Source organism: Oncorhynchus kisutch, linkage group LG2 (genome assembly GCF_002021735.2).
Source record: "Oncorhynchus kisutch isolate 150728-3 linkage group LG2, Okis_V2, whole genome shotgun sequence".
Lineage (NCBI taxonomy): Eukaryota > Metazoa > Chordata > Actinopteri > Salmoniformes > Salmonidae > Oncorhynchus > Oncorhynchus kisutch.
The window spans coordinates 11,252,925-11,268,338 of NC_034175.2; positions in this window are offsets into that span (position 1 = coordinate 11,252,925).

The window sequence follows — 15,414 nt, forward strand, 5'->3', positions numbered from 1 at the left end:
AGTGGACAAGGGAATCTAGCTGGTGGGAGTGGACAAGGGTATCTAGCTGGGGGAGTGGACAAGGGAATCTAGCTATGGGAGTGGACTAGGGAATCTAGCTGGTGGGAGTGGACAAGGGAATCTAGCTGGAGGGAGTGGACAAGGGAATCTAGCTGGGAGAGTGGACAAGGGAATCTAGCTGGGGGGAGTGGACAAGGGTATCTAGCTGGGGGGAGTGGACAAGGGAATCTAGCTGGGGGAGTGGACAAGGGAATCTAGCTGTGGGGGTGGACGAGGGAATCTAGCTGGGAGAGTGGATAAGGGAACCTAGCTGGGGGGAGTGGATAAGGGAATCTAGCTGGGGGAGTGGACAAGGGAATCTAGCTGGGAGAGTGGATAAGGGAATCTAGCTGGGAGAGTGGACGAGGGAATCTAGCTGTGGGAGTGGACAAGGGAATCTAGCTGGGAGAGTGGATTAGGGAATCTAGCTGGGAGAGTGGATAAGGGAACCTAGCTGGGAGAGAGGATAAGGGAATCTAGCTGGGAGAGTGGACGAGGGAATCTAGCTGTGGAAGTGGACAAGGGGTTCTAGCTGGGAGAGTGGACAAGGGATTCTAGCTGGGAGAGTGGACAAGGGAATCTAGCTGGGAGAGTGGACAAGAGAATCTAGCTGGGGGAGTGGACAAGGGAATCTAGCTGTGGGAGTGGACGAGGGAATCTAGCTGGGAGAGTGGATAAGGGAATCTAGCTGGGAGAGTGGACAAGGGAATCTAGCTGGGGGGAGTGGACAAGGGTATCTAGCTGGGGGGAGTGGACAAGGGAATCTAGCTGGGAGAGTGGATAAGGGAATCTAACTGGGAGAGTGGACGAGGGAATCTAGCTGTGGGAGTGGACAAGGGAATCTAGCTGGGAGAGTGGACAAGGGAATCTAGCTGGGAGAGTGGACAAGGGAATCTAGCTGGGGGAGTGGACAAGGGAATCTAGCTGTGGGAGTGGACGAGGGAATCTAGCTGTGGGAGTGGACAAGGGAATCTAGCTGGGGGAGTGGACAAGGGAATCTAGCTGGGAGAGTGGACAAGGGAATCTAGCTGGGAGAGTGGATAAGGGAATCTAGCTGGGGGAGTGGATAAGGGAATCTAGCTGGGAGAGTGGACGAGGGAATCTAGCTGTGGGAGTGGACAAGGGAATCTAGCTGTGGGAGTGGACAAGGGAATCTAGCTGGGAGAGTGGACGAGGGTATCTAGCTGTGGGAGTGGACAAGGGCATCTAGCTGGGAGAGTGGATAAGGGAATCTAGCTGGGAGAGTGGACAAGGGAATCTAGCTGGGGGGAGTGGACAAGGGTATCTAGCTGGGGGGAGTGGACAAGGGAATCTAGCTGGGAGAGTGGATAAGGGAATCTAGCTGGGAGAGTGGACGAGGGAATCTAGCTGTGGGAGTGGACAAGGGAATCTAGCTGGGAGAGTGGACAAGGGAATCTAGCTGGGGGAGTGGACAAGGGAATCTAGCTGTGGGGGTGGACGAGGGAATCTAGCTGGGAGAGTGGATAAGGGAACCTAGCTGGGGGGAGTGGATAAGGGAATCTAGCTGGGGGAGTGGACAAGGGAATCTAGCTGGGAGAGTGGATAAGGGAATCTAGCTGGGAGAGTGGACGAGGGAATCTAGCTGTGGGAGTGGACAAGGGAATCTAGCTGGGAGAGTGGATTAGGGAATCTAGCTGGGAGAGTGGATAAGGGAACCTAGCTGGGAGAGAGGATAAGGGAATCTAGCTGGGAGAGTGGACGAGGGAATCTAGCTGTGGAAGTGGACAAGGGGTTCTAGCTGGGAGAGTGGACAAGGGATTCTAGCTGGGAGAGTGGACAAGGGAATCTAGCTGGGAGAGTGGACAAGAGAATCTAGCTGGGGGAGTGGACAAGGGAATCTAGCTGTGGGAGTGGACGAGGGAATCTAGCTGGGAGAGTGGATAAGGGAATCTAGCTGGGAGAGTGGACAAGGGAATCTAGCTGGGGGGAGTGGACAAGGGTATCTAGCTGGGGGGAGTGGACAAGGGAATCTAGCTGGGAGAGTGGATAAGGGAATCTAACTGGGAGAGTGGACGAGGGAATCTAGCTGTGGGAGTGGACAAGGGAATCTAGCTGGGAGAGTGGACAAGGGAATCTAGCTGGGAGAGTGGACAAGGGAATCTAGCTGGGGGAGTGGACAAGGGAATCTAGCTGTGGGAGTGGACGAGGGAATCTAGCTGTGGGAGTGGACAAGGGAATCTAGCTGGGGGAGTGGACAAGGGAATCTAGCTGGGAGAGTGGACAAGGGAATCTAGCTGGGAGAGTGGATAAGGGAATCTAGCTGGGGGAGTGGATAAGGGAATCTAGCTGGGAGAGTGGACGAGGGAATCTAGCTGTGGGAGTGGACAAGGGAATCTAGCTGTGGGAGTGGACAAGGGAATCTAGCTGGGAGAGTGGACGAGGGTATCTAGCTGTGGGAGTGGACAAGGGCATCTAGCTGGGAGAGTGGATAAGGGAATCTAGCTGGGAGAGTGGACAAGGGAATCTAGCTGGGGGGAGTGGACAAGGGTATCTAGCTGGGGGGAGTGGACAAGGGAATCTAGCTGGGAGAGTGGATAAGGGAATCTAGCTGGGAGAGTGGACGAGGGAATCTAGCTGTGGGAGTGGACAAGGGAATCTAGCTGGGAGAGTGGACAAGGGAATCTAGCTGGGAGAGTGGACAAGGGAATCTAGCTGGGGGAGTGGACAAGGGAATCTAGCTGTGGGAGTGGACGAGGGAATCTAGCTGTGGGAGTGGACAAGGGAATCTAGCTGGGGGGAGTGGACAAGGGAATCTAGCTGGGAGAGTGGATAAGGGAATCTAGCTGGGAGAGTGGACGAGGGAATCTAGCTGTGGGAGTGGACAAGGGAATCTAGCTGTGGGAGTGGACAAGGGAATCTAGCTGGGAGAGTGGACAAGGGAATCTAGCTGGGGGAGTGGACAAGGGAATCTAGCTGGGAGAGTGGACGAGGGAATCTAGCTGTGGGAGTGGACAAGGGAATCTAGCTGGGAGAGTGGATAAGGGAATCTAGCTCGGAGAGTGGATAAGGGAATCTAGCTGGTGGGAGTGGATAAGGGAATCTAGCTGTGGGGGTGGACAAGTAAATCTAGCTGTGGGGGTGGATAAGGGAATCTAGCTGTGGGGGTGGAATATGGAATCTAGCTGTGGGAGTGGACAAGGGAATCTAGCTGGTGGGAGTGGACAAGGGAATCTAGCTGTGGGAGTGGACAAGGGAATCTAGCTATGGGAGTGGACAAGGGAATCTAGCTGGGAGAGTGGATAAGGGATTCTAGCTGGGAGAGTAGACAAGGGAATCTAGCTGGGAGAGTGGACAAGGGAATCTAGCTGGGGGGAGTGGACAAGGGAATCTAGCTGGGGGAGTGGACAAGGGAATCTAGCTGGGAGAGTGGATAAGGGAATCTAGTTGCGAGAGTGAATAAGGGAATCTAGCTGTGGGAAGTGGACAAGGGAATCTAGCTGGGGGGAGTGGACAAGGGAATCTAGCTGGGGGGAGTGGATTAGGGAATCTAGCTGTGGGGGTAGAGAAGGGAATCTAGCTGTGGGGGTGGATAATGGAATCTAGCTGTGGGAGTGGACAAGGGAATCTAGGTATGGGAGTGGACAAGGGAATCTAGCTGTTGGGAGTGGACAAGGGAATCTAGCTGGTGGGAGTGGACGAGGGAATCTAGCTGGGGGGATTGGACAAGGGAATCTAGCTGGGGGGAGTGGACAAGGGAATCTAGCTGTGGGAGTGGACAAGGGAATCTAGCTGGGGGAGTGGACAAGGGAATCTAGCTGGGGGGAGTGGACAAGGGAATCTAGCTGGGAGAGTGGACGAGGGAATCTAGCTGTGGGAGTGGACAAGGGAATCTAGTTGGGAGAGTGGATAAGGGAATCTCGCTGGGAGTGTGATAAGGGAACCTAGCTGGGGGGAGTGGATTAGGGAATCTAGCTGTGGGAGTGGACAAGGGAATCTAGCTGGGAGAGTGGACGAGGGAATCTAGCTGTGGGAGTGGACGAGGGAATCTAGCTGGGGGAGTGGACAAGGGAATCTAGCTGTGTGAGTGGACGAGGGAATCTAGCTGGGGGGAGTTGACAAGGGAATTTAGCTGGGATAGTGGATAAAGGAATCTAGCTGGGAGAGTGGACGAGGGAATCTAGCTGGGGGAGTGGACAAGGGAATCTAGCTGTGGGAATGGACGAGGGAATCTAGCTGAGTGTGGACAAGGGAATCTAGCTGGGGGCAGTGGATTAGGGAATCTAGCTGTGGGAGTGGACAAGGGAATCTAGCTGGGAGAGTGGATAAGGGAATCTAGTTGGGAGAGTGGACACCGGAATCTAGCTGGGGGAGTGGACAAGGGAATCTAGCTGTGGGAGTGGACGAGGGAATCTAGCTGGGAGTGGACAAGGGAATCTAGCTGGGGGGAGTGGACAAGGGAATCTAGCTGGGAGAGTGGATAAGGGAATCTAGCTGGGAGAGTGGACGAGGGAATCTAGCTGTGGGAGTGGACAAGGGAATCTAGTTGGGAGAGTGGATAAGGGAATCTAGCTGGGAGTGTGATAAGGGAACCTAGCTGGGGGGAGTGGATTAGGGAATCTAGCTGTGGGAGTGGACAAGGGAATCTAGCTGGGAGAGTGGACGAGGGAATCTAGTTGGGAGAGTGGATAAGAGAATCTAGCTGGGAGAGTGTGGATAAGGGAATCTAGCTGGGAGAGTGGACAAGGGAATCTAGCTGGGAGAGTGGATAAGGGAATCTAGCTGGGAGAGTGGATAAGGGAATCTAGCTGGGAGAGTGGATAAGGGAATCTAGCTGGGAGAGTGGACAAGGGAATCTAGCTGGGAGAGTGGACGAGGGAATCTAGCTGGGAGAGTGGACGAGGGAATCTGTGGGAGTGGACAAGGGAATCTAGCTGGGAGAGTGGATAAGGGAATCTAGCTGGGAGTGTGGATGAGGGAATCTAGCTGTGGGAGTGGACAAGGGAATCTAGCTGTGGGAGTGGACAAGGGAATCTAGCTGGGAGAGTGGACGAGGGAATCTAGCTGTGGGAGTGGACAAGGGAATCTAGCTGGGAGAGTGGATAAGGGAATCTAGCTGGGAGAGTGGATAAGGGAATCTAGCTGTGGGGGTGGATAAGGGAATCTAGCTGTGGGAGTGGACAAGGGAATCTAGCTGTGGGGGTGGATAAGGGAATCTAGCTGTGAGGGTGGATAATGGAATCTAGCTGTGGGAGTGGACAAGGGAATCTATCTGGTGGGAGTGGACAAGGGAATCTAGCTGTGGGAGTGGACAAGGGAATCTAGTGTTGGACATAATGAAAAGCACTCTCATCTTTAGTATGCTTTGCCATAATACTAAAATAGTTCAAATTGTCAAAAATTCTTCAGATGCACGGAAATATTTGCAGATACACACACATGCTGTTGAAAAATGTATTTCTTTATTTTTCACCAAACAAGTCAGTGCAACATATGCACAGCAGATATATTTACATTGGACTGAACAAAAATATGCTCACAAAAAAACAGTAAACTGAAAAAGAAAATTGCAGAAAAAATGTGCAGAAAAAATATATAGAAAAAAAGAGAAAAATATTTAGGCAGCATCTTGCCGCACAGGTGGGTCTGGCCACAACGCCTCGTCCACTTCACAGCTGGGTCTGGCCACAACGCCTCGTCCACATCACAGGCAATATCTTCCCTTGCCAGACATCGAGGGAAGAAGTGCCTTGAGTGCCTTATCCATCCCTGAATCGCACCCACATCAATCTCATCACATGCCTCTTCCATAGCCTGCACAAGAGGCCTGTGCACAAAGGGCTGCCGGTCGTATACCTTCCACGTATACCTTCCACCGCCGTGCCGAAAATAACTCTTCTATGGGGTTCAGAAATGGTGAGTATGGTGGGAGGTATTGCACAAGAAATGGTGGGTGGTCAGCAAACCAGTTTTGGACTGGGGCTGCACAATGAAAGCTCACGTTGTCCCATACTACAACGTACCGGGTTCTTTGATGGTCTGCATCATTCATATGCTCTGGTGGTATGAGAATGTTGTGGAGTCTGTCCAGAAACGTGAGTATATGGGCTGTGTTGTATGGTCCAAGGTTTGCATGATGGTGGAGGACACCATGCGTATTGGAGATGGCAGCGCACATCCCACCATGTTGGCCAGGAACATCTATAATGGCTCTGTGGCCAATGACGTTTCTCCCCCTTCTTCTGGTCTTTGCTAGGTTGAACCCAGCCTCATCTATAAAGATGAACTCATGTGGGATTGAGCATCCATTTCCAGTACTCCCTGAAAACAAAGAACAAAAGCAGTCAATATAGTGTTATCCAGCACACTGGGAAACAATGTTGTGTGTAGTGTACTGCAGTCAATATGGTGTTATCCAGCACACTGGGAAACAATGTTGCGTGTAGTGTACTGCAGTCAATATAGTGTTATCCAGCACACTGGGAAACAATGTTGTGTGTAGTGTACTGCAGTCAATATGGTGTTATCCAGTACACTGGGAAACAATGTTGTGTGTAGTGTACTGCAGTCAATATGGTGTTATCCAGTACACTGGGAAACAATGTTGTGTGTAGTGTACTGCAGTCAATATGGTGTTATCCAGTACACTGGGAAACAATGTTGTGTGTAGTGTACTGCAGTCAATATGGTGTTATCCAGCACACTGGGAAACAATGTTGTGTGTAGTGTACTGCAGTCAATATAGTGTTATCCAACACACTGGGAAACAATGTTGTGTGTAGTGTACTGCAGTCAATATGGTGTTATCCAGTACACTGGGAAACAATGTTGTGTGTAGTGTACTGCAGTCAATATGGTGTTATCCAGTACACTGGGAAACAATGTTGTGTGTAGTGTACTGCAGTCAATATGGTGTTATCCAGTACACTGGGAAACAATGTTGTGTGTAGTGTACTGCAGTCAATATGGTGTTATCCAATACACTGGGAAACAATGTTGTGTGTAGTGTACTGCAGTCAATATGGTGTTATCCAGTACACTGGGAAACAATGTTGTGTGTAGTGTACTGCAGTCAATATGGTGTTATCCAATACACTGGGAAACAATGTTGTGTGTAGTGTACTGCAGTCAATATGGTGTTATCCAGTACACTGGGAAACAATGTTGTGTGTAGTGTACTGCAGTCAATATGGTGTTATCCAGTACACTGGGAAACAATGTTGTGTGTAGTGTACTGCAGTCAATATGGTGTTATCCAGTACACTGGGAAACAATGTTGTGTGTAGTGTACTGCAGTCAATATTGTACTTACATCCACATATGCTCGTTTGACCTCTTTGTTTCTTTGAAAGTTTCTCTCAAATGGCACCTTATAAAGTTGTTTCTTTCTAATTTGGTTTCACTTGAGAATGCGAGTCAATGTGGACAGACTGACTCGTTGAATGTGGTTGAATATGGTGTTGTCTTGGATGATGTGGCTTTGAATGTCTCATAATCTGAATCCATTATTTTCCAAAACCAAGTTTACAATGGCAGCTTCCTGTACCCCGGTGAACATTTGGCCCCTTCCTCCACCATGGTTGCCTCTCTCAGCCCTTTAGAAAAACAAAAAACAAAAATATAGGGCTTGGACAATGAAGCCTAAAGATATTTCCCCCACAGTAGAGTAAATTCTACAGGAAATTTGTGCAGTTAGTGTATGACATCAAACATTCATGAAGTAAACAGGTGTCACCCAACTGATACACTATGCCATGGGGTGTACTACATAGTGTGAAATAAATGTTGGTTACATACCTGTACTCCAGTCTAAATGTCCAGATGACACAGGCGACAGTAAAACGGCTCAAGTTGGGCTGTACTCTCTGTCCAGCCTCTCACATTGTCAGCCCATGGTTGATGACATGATCAACTAAGGTTGCTCTGATTTCATTTGAAAGTTGTTGTCTTCTTTGGCCATGAACTCCTCTACCAGCTCTACCCCTACCTCTCACTCTTCCTCCCCCTCTCATTCTCACCCTCCCTCTTCCTCTTCCTCTCTCTGCAACGGCTTCCATTGTTGTTGTAAAACAAAAGGTGCTCACCTGTGGTCTTTTCATAATGCTTACTTCCTGATTGAAGTGGTAACAATTAACCATTGAAGTGTTTGGCTAGGTGGCACATGTATTGGCCAATTAGCTCATGTAGTGTCATTTTGAATGGCAGTGTTTTGAAATGGCAAACGTGACTTTATGTCAGATTGTTGTGTCTTATGCAGAGAACCGTGTGCAGTGCATTTAAAACGTGCCATTTTGAATTGCAAAATGTGTGTAAAGCAGAAAATGTGTTTAGACTTTTGGAGACTTGAGAAGAGGTTTTGCTCTCTGTGTGTCAGTTTAAATAATTGTGCTGTGCATGTCATTTTAGTGTGTTAGCAAAAAACTGTAATCAATATGAATAGATGTGCACATACACACACGTCGTACACACAAACACTGCCCTACCTCTCCTATCTGCATACAGTAGGAACACCAGGTTGGATAGGAACTTGTTGATGGTCTCGTGGCTGATGTCATCCAGGCTGTTGTAACTGGACAACACACAACCACGGTTAGACCTACATGTAACAGAAACCTAGGAAGAGAGATGATAACAATTAGGAAACAAGACGACAACAAAAAAGCAACAGCCACGTTTATAAAAGTTCCTAGGCTATTTAATAGAGGAAATTGAAACGTTATATCATTTTCATATCTAGTTCCCGACTATTACTCCCAAATCAAGCGACCTCTGATAGGTCCAGAACACCACATGAGCAAGTCAAATCCTTTAAAAAGTCCCTAAAAAGGGAGTCCATCTTTAAAGAAACAGCTGACACATACAATGCTTTTCTACCTCTCCCTTCTCTCTGATAAACCCTCTGTGGCCGCTGCAAAGTTATGCTAAAACAGATAAATACTATTGGACATGTTTAAGATGTGGCCAGTGGCAGTAATAACTCAGCGGTATTAAAGGAGTCTATGGGGAGTCAGTAATATATGTATGTTTTTACTGCTTATTGATTTACTCATAACCCTGCGCTGACCATAGTAACGACTCCATGCTCCCCACACTAACACAGATACACTTCATCTATACAGACATAACGTATATTATCAACACACGTCAGCACACACACACAGTGTATTCTCTAGCTAGCACATAAAAATCAATACACGGCACACATCGATCAAAAGCCACTGCATCATACGCATCAATAATACCACAGAATAGGCCTGTTAGTCTTCTCTGGGTTTGTTTTAGGGGTAAAACTGGGGTAACAGATAATTATTAAGACAAACTGTAGGTGTAGAGGACCCTTGCCCTTGGGCCATGCCAGCCCACAGCCTGGAACAAACAAAATACCCTCTTATCACAAAATGATTCCCAGGTTTTGAGCCATATATAGTATTTGCTGAGCTAAGACAACGCACAGCCAAAATGGCTTCCATGCGTGGCTCAGCGGCTCTAATGGGTAAGAGCTACCACATGAGACATGGCCATAAGCGCACACAACTACGTGCTTCATTAACTTCTATTAACAAATAACATTTGAGTGTGTGTGTGTTTGGGTGAGCGTTTGAGTGTGTGTGCACGTTTGAGTGTGTGTGTGTGTGTGAGTTTGGGTGCGCGTTTGTGTGTGTGTGTTTGGGTTTGGGTGTGTGTGGGTGTGTGTTTGTGTGTGTGTGTTTGGGTGTGTGTGTGTGTGTGTGTTTGGCTGTGTGTGTGTGGGTGTGTGTGTTTGGGGGTGTGTGTTTGGGTGTGTGTGTGTGTAAAGCTTTAAAGTTAGTGGTATGAAAGATGTGGTTATACAGCATGCAGAGGAGTTCAAGCTATTACACGTCATTTGCAGAGGAGAGGAAATAGAGAAATAATACGAGAATGAAAGAGATCGGGAGAGAAAGAGATAGACAGAGAGAGAGAGATAGAGAGATAGACAGAGAGAGAGAGAGATAGACAGAGAGAGAGAGAGATAGACAGAGAGAGAGAGAGATAGACAGAGAGAGATAGAGAGATAGACAGAGAGCGATAGACAGAGAGAGAGAGATAGACAGAGAGAGAGAACGAGCGTGTGCAAGAGAGATGGAGGATGAATACCAATGGCTCAGTTAACAGGTAGAAGGATGCTTAATGAAGGTAATTTGACAGTTGCCTCCATACTGATGTATAATAATGTGTGTGTATGTAAACATGGATCCACTCACTCTGACACAGCCCACTCCTCACATTACACTCATGTAAACAATCCTCCCATGATTATCATTCACAATCTGTTGTTCTGTTGAAAACCAGAGTAGGGGTGGGGTGGGGGGAGAAACACAGAGCCCATTGGAAAATAATGCAGCGTTAAAACGGAAACAGCAGTTGGGGAGCGACGGCCATACTTAATGTGGGTTTAATGTTAAGTATGGACGTCATTATCATCACTCCACATGTCAACACAGCCCAGCAGCCAACGCGTTTATTACTGACCACATTTCACAGCTCTGTACTGGGGTGTGAGAGAGTGTGTGTGAGAGAGAGTGTTATGGGCTGTCTGATTAAGTCATGTCCATTAGAATCATCACCATTAGACTCCTGATGCTGCACAAATAAATTTATGGTGTGTGTATGTGTTGTGTGTGTGTGTCGCAGCACTGGATACAAGCCTCCCCAGTCAATCACGTGTCCATGAGTAACGGCCGGTGACAAGGTGACCGTCTCCAGGGCTTGCAGGACAGATCAGCTGGCCAATTGGCCATGTATAAAATACAGTTGTGACAATGTGCTGTTGGGTGGTACACCTATCTAACCCATAAATCACCTGATATTACCGATACTAAACCAATTATAACAAAAAAATAGGACAGGCTGAAAGGGTATGTAGAGCTTGAAGTATAACTTAATGGTGCTAAAAATGTATGTTAACAGTGTGTTTTCAACTTACATAACACAATATGTGTGTGTGTGTGTGTGTGTGTGTGTGTATCTATGTATGTAGGGGCTGGGAGGCCGGGTCAGGCCTTAGTGGTAAATGTGGGCTGACAGCCTTGTCAATGCCAGCAGTCTGGAATGTTCTGGAATCCCCGTCCTCAATGCATAGCAGATGTCTCTGCAGCACAGTGCTTCCTTCTACCCAGCCATCCATTAGAGGATCAGTGTTTGTGTGTGTGTGTGTATGTATGTATATGTACGTGTGTGCGTCCCTACATGTGTGTACTTGTGTTGTTGCAGAGACAGAGTGCTGTGGTGGCTGTATATCATCTGTGGAATCCCTAGGGTTGCTGTGTAATCACTAGGATTGCAAAGGGTCGGAAACTTTCTGGTAAGTTTCTGAATTTTTCAGTAACTTTTCCATTGGAAGTTTTGTGGGATACACATAACGCATTCTAGGTCTTGTGGCACATTTTGGTTAAACTATCCCCAATTCAATGGAATTACAACCCTCTGCATGCAAAGTGCATTCTACCATCACATGTGCACTGCACTCTTCTATCACATGTACAGCTGATTCTAAAGATCTTGCACACCAATGAGATGCTATTGAGCCCAAACTACTACACTGTCTGAGCCAAGGACTACATGCTTTCTGGTAAGTTTTGATTACAATACTGGGTGGGGTGAATATATGTTATGTGACATACATGATTTTTTGTTAACTAGAAAATAGTAGCCTACAGCAAAGTGTGTTTAAATCATTTCTAACTTGTTAACAATTTCTGCTAGTTAGTTTTTGCTACCATGTGGGTTTAAGCTTGCTTGAGCATGCTAACTGAGGAGTGTTAATTCACCTGTTCCATACATGTTTCATAGAAAAATGTATCTTACAAAGGAGTTGTTTAATCTAACTGCTTTAACTATTTATCTGTACATGGAATTGTATTTGTTTTTCTTTGCTCATTTTTTTCCTAATCTTTTCAGGAAAATGCCATGGGCACTATCTGATGTGTGGAGACATTTCACTGCAGCTAATGTAGAAGGTAAAGCTGTGTAAATTTGCAAATACTGTGCCAAATCATATGCGAAGAATGCAACAGATACAGAATCATGTGGCCAAGTGCATAAAGTTCCCTCAGCACTCACAACAAGTAACCTCTAACAAAAGTCCCTCTACTTCTTTTCAAGGTGAAAATGATGAATCAGACACCTTATCGATAGCAACAGCTCATGGTCCTCCTGGAATCAGACATTATTTTGACTCAATGGAGGAACATAGTCAGAGAAATGCTGATGAATGTCTTGCTCGAGCTGTGTATGCAACTGGCTCACCTCTGATGCTCACAGGCAATTGTGTACTGGAAGAGATTTCTGAATGTTCTTTGCCCAGCATACACCCCTCCAACCAGACATGCTTTATCTACTAATTTGATGGATGCAGAGTTCAGAGTTCAAGTGAAGGTCAAGCAAATCATAGAGAAAGCAGACTGTATTGCAATCATCTCTGATGGGTGGTCGAATGTTCGTGGGCAAGAAATAATTAACTACATCATCTCCCCCCTCAACCAGTATTCTACAAGAGCACAGCCACATGGGACAACAGGCACACTGAAGACAGTCATCAATGACCTTGGACCACAGAAGGTATTTGCACTGGTGACAGACAATGCTGCGAACATGAAGGCTGCTTGGTCTAAAGTGGAGGAGTCCTACCCTCACATCACACCCATTGGCTGTGCTGCTCATGCATTCAATCTGCTCCGCAAGGACATCATAGTACTGAAAACAATGGATACACTCTACAAGAGACCCAAGGAAATGGTTAGCTATGTGAAGGGTCATCAAGTTATAGCAGCAATCTACCTCACCAAGCAAAGTGAGCAGAATAAGAGCACCCCATTGAAGCTGCCCAGCAACACCCGTTGGGGGTGGTGTTGTCATCATATTTGACAGTCTCCTAGAGGGGAAGGAGTCTTTCCAAGAAATGGCCATATCACAGTCTGACGATATGGACAGCCCCATCAAGAGGATCCTCCTGGATGATGTATTTTGGGAGAGAATGGTAAGCAGCCTGAAACCTATAGCAGTAGCCATTGCACGGATTGAGGGAGACAATGCCATCCTCTCTGATGTTCAGACTCTACTTGCAGATGTAAGAGAAGAAATCCGTACTGCCCTGCCTACTTCACTGTTGCTCCAAGCAGAGGAAATTGCAGTTCTGAAATACATCAAAAAGTGTGAAGACTTCTGCCTGAAGCCCATACACGCTGTAGCGTACATGTTGGACCCCAAGTATGCTGGCAAGAGCATCCTGTCTGGTGCAGAGATCAACAAGGCCTATTGTGTCATCACTACTGTGTCTCGCCACCTTGGCCTTAGTCATGGCAAGGTTCTTGGCAGTCTGGCGAAGTACACTTCCAAGCAAGGGCATTGGATGGAGATGCAATGTGGCAGTCGTCCAAACATATCTCATCAGCCACCTGGTGGAAGGGACTTTGTGGATCTGAGGCTCTTTCCCCTGTTGCCTACACCATCCTCCAAATCCCACCAACATCAGCTGCCTTAGAGGTCCTTGTTTGGGAACACACACCAAAGTGCGCAACAGGCTGACCAATACAAGGGTTGAAAAATTGGTGGCCATCCGGGCAAATTTGAGGCTTTTTGAGAGTGACAATGAGCCATCCTCAACAAGGTTGGAAAGTGAGAGTGAAGATGAAGCCTCAGAGTCTGATGTTCAAGAGGTGGACATTGAGTTTTTATTTCTATTGGAAGGATTTAATCATTGCAATTATGATTATTTATAAGGTAAAAGGTTTATGTTTCTGTCTCCATATGATATGGTAAATATATACAATGCAAAAAACATCTACATTTAAAGGGTATTAATATGCATATATTTCCGTGAATTCTCACAGAAAGTTTCCACCTCTGAATATTCCCCAAAATGTGCAACCCTAACCATTATCACCACATATTATTATTAAAATACAGGAAAATAATGATGCTGTCAGATTAAGGGGAAATCAATAATCCTGTGGGGAATTTGGTAACATCAATCCATGTGCAGGAATCCCTAGGCTAGAGTGGATTTGAATCGGATCATGTATTAGGGCAATACTTACCTTTCTTCATATAACATCTAAGGTTAAACTCAGCTGGTCTTATTTTAGCATTGTACAAATCACCTTCATTTAAGACTCAGCGTGCAAATGCACCTAAACGCATTGTGTAGCGCATATTTATTGATTTTTCCTTTTGAAACTATGCCAGTATTAGACATTACACAAACATTTAAACTAGCTACTAGCTTCGGATGCACATGCTTCACTCAGGTTGGTTGAAAACCTGGGGAAGTTGTCAGCGGGGAGATGCTAGCCCTGTGAGACTCTTGGTTGCAAAAAATGAAAACAAAGATGAAAAACAAGGAAATAACTCTCCTGAGGGGATTTTTTTTCCAAACGTAATTTTCTTCAGAGCCAATCAGATGCGAGCATTAACAGCCTGCCCAGAGAGCCTGCCCAATAGTCAAGTCAATGAGATTTGGAAGGATAGCCTCGAGAAGCTGACTGTATTGGAGTAGATTTACATTAGTAGAATATGTGTAGTAAGATCTCTCTCTTCAACATCAGTTGCAACATTTCTGTTTACACTATCCTTACATTAGCCTTGGATGTAGTGTGGCCAAAGCCACATTCCTGCTTCGTTTGTGTGCAGCTATTAGCATACCTTAAATATCATAGTATATAGGCAACCAAAATAAGGAAAGCTATTCAAAACAAATTGTACGTTTGTACGTGAAGTTTGACCCTAAACAGAAAATGGGTCTCTACAGGAGCTTCTCATCTACAACATAGTAGATGAGAAGTAGTAGTAAGTGTGATGTTTCACACTTGATTAATGCAACAATTCTCAAATAAAATAAAAGCCATGAAGTTTTATTTGGCTGACAGAACTGTTGTCTACTGGTATTAAGGTCGGGGAGACCGGGGCTAATAGTAAAACGGGGTCAGTTGTAACAGTTAAATAACGCACATTTAGAAACCACTTAGAAAGATGTTAAACAGGTGCGCCTGGTACCTACTAGCATACCCCGTTTAAAGGCACTAAAATCTTTTGTCTTGCCCATTCACTCTCAATGGCACGCATACACAATTCATGTCTCAATTCATGTCTCAATTGTCTCCTCACCTTCATGTACACCGATTGAAGTGACATCAATAAGGGATCATAGCTTTTACATGGATTCATCTGGTCAGTCTATGTCATGGAAAAAGCAGGTGTTCCTAAGGTAAACACACAGACAGGCTTTGAAGGAATGCTGGTTTGTTCATAGGTTTGTCTGAGCCTGATGCGGATGAGATTAAGACATCAAAGCAGAGTGGCAGCATGGTTGAGAAAGCCAAGTTCTGGAAAAGATTCGATCAGCAGTGAAAGAGAAGACCAGTGACGGAAATATAACATCATCAATGAGAAATAGAGCAA